The sequence below is a fragment of the Mus caroli genome, chromosome 9, assembly GCF_900094665.2.
Source record: "Mus caroli chromosome 9, CAROLI_EIJ_v1.1, whole genome shotgun sequence".
NCBI classification, from domain to species: domain Eukaryota; kingdom Metazoa; phylum Chordata; class Mammalia; order Rodentia; family Muridae; genus Mus; species Mus caroli.
Window position 1 is genome coordinate 42707754 of NC_034578.1, and position 8290 is coordinate 42716043.

The 8290-nt window shown below is 48.7% G+C and overlaps 1 protein-coding gene across 1 annotated transcript in view; it reads right to left on the reverse strand.

The window, feature by feature from the left end:
- Cep164 (centrosomal protein 164) overlaps nucleotides 1–5240 on the reverse strand; it is a 64346-nt gene extending 59106 nt beyond the window's left edge. Inside the window, exon 1 of the mRNA XM_029481580.1 lies at nucleotides 5097–5240. The gene's annotated coding sequence lies outside the window, so the exon portion shown is untranslated. The remainder of the gene's footprint in view (nucleotides 1–5096) is intronic.
- Between the last annotated feature and the right edge of the window lie 3050 nt (nucleotides 5241–8290).

The window sequence follows — 8290 nt, forward strand, 5'->3', positions numbered from 1 at the left end:
GGCGCACGCCTTTAATCCCAGCACTCGGGAGGCAGAGGCAGGCGGATTTCTGAGTTCGAGGCCAGCCTGGTATACAAAGTGAGTGCCAGGACAGCCAGGGCTATACAGAGAAACCCTGTCTCGAAAAACCAAAAAAAAAAAAAAGAAGAAGAAGAAGTAGTAGTAGTAGTAGTAGTAGTAAGGTCTTTAAGACAGAGTCAATATTAAGTGAGGTCATTGGGGTGGGGTCCTGACCTGACCCAAGCAAAGGAACAGAAATCTGCGTTCTCACTCCATCCAATGAAGACAAAGGATGGTAGGCACGTGCAAGGCGGGAACTAGAAAGGACCTGATCTGTGTGTTATTTTATTTGCTAGTTTGCAGTGCTGGTGATCCCCATGTGATGCTGGGACTGTCCCTCTTTTCCTGCCCCTAGTCTCACCTCCAGCTCTGGACCCTGGGGGTTCTATTAACCTTCCCCACAGCAGCTCCCACGCTGGAACCTAATCAAACAAACAAACAGGCTATCACAGCCCTTTCCACCTGAGTGGGCCACCTGAGGAGTGACCAGCACAGCAGGTCCTGGCCTCTCCTGTCCACTTGAGCACCTCTGACTATTCCAGGTGGTCCAAAGAGCAGGCAATGTTCCTCTCAGCAAGAAGAGCCCACACACACACACACACACACACACACACACACACACACACACACACCTACTGCCCATCATAAAGGCCAAGCCTGACCAGGCCTGCAGCAGAGCGTTCAGTAATGGCTGAGGCTGGTGACCGGGACCCTAACCCAGATCCACACAGATGGACCTCTGAGAAGCAACAGGGAACCTATCAAGACCTGTTCCTGTGGCCTTCTGTGATCATGACACTCAGACCACCTTCAGTCCGGACACCAGACCTCCCAGAAAACCAAACTCTGCCCCTCTCATTCCCACCATGCCCCTCCAAGTAAGAAAAGTTTAAAAAAGAAGAAAGAAAGAATTCCCTGTGATATCTAAGCTGAGAGAGGATGTCCCCCTCTCAGAAGTCAGACCTCCGTCCAGACACCACATCTATGCCTCTACTCTCGGTCAGAGACTGAGAAGGCCTGACTGCCACTCACTCTGGAAATCAGTTGGGGGGAGGGGGAGAAGGACAGAAACCAGGACATAGACCTGGTCACCTGAGTCCTTAATCCTCTTACTTAGAGAGAAGAGGGGAGGAGACAAGGAAAGGCTACAGACAAGAGGACTGACCCAAACAGGAACTAGCACTTATCAAACGTTGACCTCTTCACGCAACCAGAGAAACTGCATTTGAGAGGTGTAGCCTGTGCCCACATCCCATCTGCAGAAACCAACAGCCAGGAACAACTGCTATCCTCGTAGGAAAACAACAAACAAGCCTCAAGTGCTGTTTAGTTTCTGTCAACGTGACACAAACCAGGGTCACCTGGGAAGAAGGAACCTCAATTGAGGAGCTGCCTCCATTGGACTGGCTTGTGTGGAGGCACGTGCCTCTAATACCAGCAATAGGGAGGCAGAGGCAGGTGGAGTCTGTTCTATATAGTGCATTTCTGTTACAGGATAGCCATAGAGGGACCCCCATCTCAAAAAACTAAAACAAAATAAGGGCCAGGTTTGGTGGTGCATGCCTTTAATCTCAGCACTCGAGAAGCAGAAACAGGCAGATCTCTGTGAGTTCAAGGCCAGCCTGAACGACAAAGGGAATCCAGGACAAGCAGGGCTCTGTTGCACAGAGAAACCCTGACTCAAAAATAAGCAAGCAAACAAAAATAACAGTAGCTGGGCAAGCCACAAAGAGTGAGCCAGTAAAACAAGCAGCATCCTTCCTCCATCCCTGCCTCTTCCTCTGTGGTTCCTGCCTCTTCCTCCACCCCTCCCTCTTCCTGTGTGGTCCCTGCCTCTTCCTCCATCCACCCCTGCCTCTTCCTCCATGGTCCCTGCCTCTTCCTCCATCCACCCCTGCCTCTTCCTCCACCCCTGCCTCTTACTCCATCCCTGCCTCTTCCTCCATCCCTGCCTCTTCCTCTACCCCTGCCTCTTCCTCCATGGTCCCTGCCTCTTCCTCCATGGTCCCTGCCTCTTCCTATCCCTTCCCTTCATGATGGACTATAAGATGAAATAAACCCTTTTCTCTCCAAGCTGCTTTGGTCATGGTGTTTTTAACAGCAATAGGAAACAAACCAGGATGCCTGACTGTTAACAAAAACCTACCGGCCAGGAAGTAGGTGGAAAATCTGAATTCATAGATTTTTCAAAATTTCAGACAAATCTTCTGCCAAGAAAACAAAATAAATTAGGGTTGGGCTATACCATGCCTTTCCTCGCTTCAGGGACAAGGTGGCAAGAAGAGGCCATGAGGGTAAAGAGATGCAAGGCAGAAGTGCACAGTCAGAACTCACACTTCACCAACAGCTCATAGAGGCCACTCGTGATCAAGTTGCCCTCTGGGCACTAGATGTGCAATAGTGATTGAGCAGATTCAGTCGTGACTCCCCTGTACAACTACGGCTTAGCCAGACAGTCCCAGGTAAGAGTATCAGTGCTAAACTAGGTATGGAGACACAAGCACGACCAGCATCTTCCTCCACCCCTGCCTCTTCTTCCATGGTCCCAAGTTCAAACAGAATCCCAAGTTCACGGGAATCCTCAACTACAGGTGTTCAGGCCAGCCAAGGCTATATAAGGACCTGTCTCACAAAAACAAAACAAAACAAAACAAACAAAAAAAAAACCCCACCACCACCACAACAACAACCACAAGAACAAAACAAAAAAGAAGAAAAGAAAAGAGAAAAAGAGCAAAGGATGGGGGTGGGGGAACTAGCAAGACAGGTAGCAACCAAGCCTAGCAACCTGAATTCCATCCCGAATCCCCAAGACCTACATGGTGGAAGGAAAGGACTATGTCCTCAAGTTGTCTTCTGACCTATACACCCGGGGGGGGGGGGGTCGAGGGAGAGACAGAAACAGAGAAGAAAACATAAGGGTATCATTTCGTAAGGAGTAAGATCTGGGACCGATGGCGGGTACCTATGCTGAGACCTGGAGGATGAACAGGTATTTACTGACAGAGAAGGAAGTGCGTTCTAACAACAGAAGCAGCAGCACGTGCAAAGGCCCTGCAGCAGGAGACACCAGCAATCAGAAAAGTACCGGAAATGTTGCTGAAAAGAAAGGAAAAAAACCAAAGCCATGCTGCAGATTCGGCCTTTGTCATACAGAGCTGCAAGTTCAAAAGCGCTTTTCCCACACAGGCTGAAACGGAAGCCAGAGTGGAAGGAGGGAAATCAGAGTGTCTGGGGCTGCAAAGATGGCTCAAGGTAAGGGCGCCTGGTGCCCTTCCAGGGAACCTAAGTTCCGTACCCAGCACCCAGGTTAGATTCTGTGGGGTGCAGCTCACCTGTAACTCCAGCCCCAGGGATCCCCTTACCTTTATGTCTCCAGCACTGAGACCACAAGCAGGAACGACAATACCTGGCTTTTTTTTTTTTTTTTACAAGGGACTTAACTCGGGTTCTCACGCTTAGAGAGAAAAAAAAAAAAAAAACTTTACCAACTGAGCTATCTCACCGGCCCCTAAAGCAAGGACATTTAAAGCAGAAGGAACGCCATGAACCGAGGCAAAGCGGCTTGATGGGACAGAGTGACTACTAGGTCCTGCCTAGCATGTGCAAAGCCCTGAGTTCAATCCCTAATACTGCAAAACAACAACTCCATATGTGAGAGTGTGTGTGTGTGTGTGTGTGTCTGTGTACGTGTGTGTGTGAGTATGTGTGTGTATCTGTGTATATGTGAGTATGTGTGTGTGTGTCTGTGTACGTGTGTGTGTGAGTATGTGTGTGTATCTGTGTATATGTGAGTATGTGAGTGTGTGTGTGTGTGTGTGTGTGTAGGAAGGGATGAGGGGGAGGGGAGGGGGGAGCACAAGCACAGCAAATGTGCTTGATGGGGTAAGGATTAACTATAACAACAAAAACTTGGACTAACCGCACACTTCCCCGAACACTTGTATGCGGCAGGACTGTACCAAGGGCTTTATTCGCCTCCATCCCACCCCAGCCTCTCAGCTAGAGGTTTACTATCCCCACTTATCAAATACAGAGACTGCTTGAATGAAGGGCAAGGAGCAGCGAGTACGGGCTTGCCAGGGCTGAAGCTGTATGCAGGACTTTATAAGGGGCGGCCATGGGAATTTCATAAAGAAAGTTGGAGGGGTGAGAGTTACCGTTCGGAAAGGTGACTGACAGCTGCACAAGAACCAATCAGAAAGGGGGCAAAATCAGAGGCAGTTATTCTGAAGGCGCAGCCAAGAAATTATGAACCAAGCCAGTGGCTAACCTGAATGAAAAGCGGCTAATCCTGAGGGCAGGAGAATAGCAGGGTCTCGCAGCTAGGTGAAGGAAGAGATGAGAGAAAGCGGAGAGGATTTCAGCCAGTCCACTGTGATTTTTGGCCAAGAAGCCGACTGCCTAGAATCTGAGGCATGCCAGATGACTACTGCAGACAGCAGAATGAATTCTCAGCATAGAGTGGGCTAAGTGACTGAGGAAGTTCTTCATTGAGACAGGAAACATGGGAGACATTGATAGAAGGTCCGGGGGGGGGGGGGGGGGGGGGGGGGGGTTGGAAACGATCCGCAAGCACATCTAAGCTCCAGAAAGGTATCTGGCTAGGCAGCAAGTACTTCCCAGAGCAACCGGTAACTGGAGGCTCTAGTCGCAATCCAGAGATGGAGTGTGGAGAGAAGCATGCAGGGGCCTGCAGAGGGCTGAGCTGGCAGACGCGCGAGGGCGAGTCACCGAGGCCAAGAAGAGGGCAGCGGTTCCGGGCGGAGATTCCTGAATCAGTGCAAAGAAAACCCCAAACCTCCTCTCTTGCCCAGCTGGCCGAAAGATGCTATGCGCTTGGCTGAACTTGAGATAGCCCAGGAATGGGCTGGGCGATGGCGGTAGGGTGTAGATTCAGGAGAGGCTAGAAAGACAGGCCCGGCACGCCGGAGGGCTCTCCTCTCCCAGCTCAGTTCCCGCGCAGCAACACCTCACAACGCTTCAGCTCCTTGCAAACTCCTGCCACGCCACCAAGCCTGGCTCCGAGATCTCACCTGTCCCCGATCCGGGGGTTTCCGGGACGATGGCTCTGCGCCTCCTCCCCAGCACCACCCCGGCCCCCCCACCTTCCAGGGACGCCGGGGTGTCCGGCTCCCCGCTTCCAGGGACGCCGGGGTGTTGCCCTGCAGCGACCAACAACCACTTCCGGAAAGGCACTGGCCTAGCAACTGAGAGGCCCGCCTCTACCAAGAGCCAATAGGTCGCTGACTGAGAACTTTGGCGTTGGATTGGTTGAAGTTCCCCACGAGGCTTTGCCCGTTGCATCCTGAAAGTTGTAGTTCAAAATAGTGAATAAGCACAACCCCACTCCCACCACAAAGAGGTTAAAAGAGAGACCTGAAGGTAGATAAGAGAATTTCTCCCGCGGACGAAAGGAAGCATTCATAATATTAATAGTAATCTACTATTACTATTAATTAAGCAAAATTAACAATCATTTATAGACCATCATTTTGTAAAGGTCGAGTAAAATCACGCGAACAACAGTGATTATCAATGGTCAACCTATTGATTGGGCCCTTAATAAAAGAACTATGAAGGGGTTGGAGAGATGATTCGGTTTCAAGAGAGCTGCCTACTAACTTTTTCCTTTTAATGTATTATACGTGAACCGGGATTTGATAACACAAGCCCTTAATGCCACCACTTGGGGCACAAAGCAGTCAGATCTCTGTGCGTTTGAGACTAGCCTGGTCTATATAGTGAGTTTCAAGCCAGCTGGGACTACACAGTGAGACCCTGTCTCAAAAAAATTTTTAAAAGGTGTATGGATGTTTTGTCTACATTATACCTGATAGTCATGGAGGCCAGGAGAGGGCACTGCATTCCCTTGAAACTGGAGTTGTAAGCAGTTGTGCGCCACCTTGTGGGTGCTAGAAATCAAACCTAGGTCGTCTGCAAGAACAACAGTTAGTGCTCTCAACGGCTGAACCATCATCTCTCCCACTCTACTGTTGTAAATTTAAAACCGAGTCCCGCGCCGCTAGAGTCTAAGCCGACAAGGAGAAATTGCGAGTGTTGTTACTAGGGATCTCAAACCAGATATCAGGATGTGTTTCTCATGTTTAACGTCAAATCTTTCTGCAATTCCTTTATTCTCACCACAGATGGAGAAAAAAAAAATCACTGCTCCTCATCATCATCACAATCTTTAAAAGTGTCGCCAAGGGGCCACTGGACCAGACATAGAAGAGATGCCATATCATGACCACAGACATAACTAAACACTGCCCATAGCTTCCTACACACAAGACTTGCCATCTGAGGCTGTAGAGCCAGCTCAGCGGCTGCCAACACCTGCTGCTCTGCCGGAGGGCCAGAGTCTGATTCTCAGCACCCACGTGGCAGCTCACAAGCAGCAGAAACTCTAGTTCCAGAGGATCCAACACCTCTTCTGGCTTCCACCCACACCAGGCAAACACATGTGAACACAGACATGTGGTACACAGACATACCTGCAGGCTAAACACTCAAACACATAAAAGAATAAAATATGTTTTGAAAAAGGCAGCTAGATAGTGGTGACTGAACCACACTGAACCCCAATGCCTTAATTCCAAACACCCAGAAGGCAGAGACAGTCATATATTTGTGGGTTCAAGGCCAGCCAGGTCTACAAAATAAGTTCCAGGACTGTCAGGCTGTTACACAGAATAACCCTGTCAGGAAAAAGTCAAAAATAAGGAGGAGGAGGAGGAAGAAGAAGAATGATAGAGACAAGCAGATTTCTATGAATTCTAGACTGGCCAGGTCTACATATCTAGTTCCAGGACTGTATAGTGAGCTGCTGCCTCAATAAAGAAAGAGAGAGCTGGGCAGTGGTGGCTCATACCTTTAATCCCAGCACTTGGGAGGCAGAGGCAGGTGGATTTCTGAGTTCAAGGCCAGCCTGGTCTACAGAATGAGTTCCAGGACAGCCAGAGCTATATAGAGAAACTATGCCTCAATAAATAAATTAGTTAATTAAATGAAATAAAATGAAAGTAAAATTACATTCCAGGCCAGGCTGAGGCACATAAAAAGGCCCCCTGAAGTGTTATCCCTTAAAATATTTTTCTCTGTCAGGGAAAGGGCTAGAAAATAGTCTTCAAAAAATATGGCAGGCTATGGAATTATCACCATGCAGATGAAGGATATGTGTTTTATTCAGTTTCTCCCAAGGTTGGTATTCAGAAATACAAACCATTTTACCAAACAAATTAAGAAGGAAAAGGGGAAATCACAAAATTGATACATCAGCTGACAAGCCAGTAGGATGTTTATAGTCTCACTCACTGGGTTGGTTAGCTAGCACTACAGGCCTTCACTAGCAAGCCATCTTGAAACCTGTTTTTTGTTTTTTTGTTTTTGGTTTGCGCACAAGCGTGTCGGTGTGTGAGTATGTACACATGATTTCAGGTATACTCTGAGGTCAGAGGTGTCATGTTTCCTGGAGCTGGAGTTATAGGCGTTTGCTTCATGTGGATGCTGGACACTGAACTTGGAACGTAGTGCTTTACAAGAATAACACTGGCTCTTATTTTATTTGTTTGTGTGTGTGTTTGTTTGAGGCAAGATATCACCATACATCCCTCCTGGCTGACCTGGAACTCTGTATGTAGATATGACTGACCTTAAACTTAGAGATGTCTGCTCTTTAATGGCATGGATCACCATGCCTGGGCGATGTGCACCTTAACAGCTGAACCATCTCTCCATCTCTCCATCTCTCCATCTCTCCATCTCTCCATCTCTCCATCTCTCCATCTTATCTCTCCATCTCTCCATCTCTCCATCTCTCCATCTCTCCATCTTTCCATCTCATCTCTCCATCTCTCCAGCTCTCCAGCTCTCCATCTTATCTCTCCATCTCTCCATCTCTCCATCTCATCTCTCCATCTCTCCATCTCTCCAGCTCTCCATCTCATCTCTCCATCTCTCCATCTCATCTCTCCATCTCTCCATCTCATCTCTCCATCTCTCCATCTCTCCAGCTCTCCATCTCTCCATCTCTCCATCTCATCTCTCCATCTCTCCATCTTTCCATCTCTCCAGCTCTCCATCTCATCTCTCCATCTCTCCATCTCTCCATCTCTCCATCTCATCTCTCCATCTCTCCATCTCTCCATCTCTCCATCTCTCCATCTCTCCATCTCTCCATCTCTCCATCTCATCTCTCCATCTCTCCATCTCTCCATCTCTCCATCTC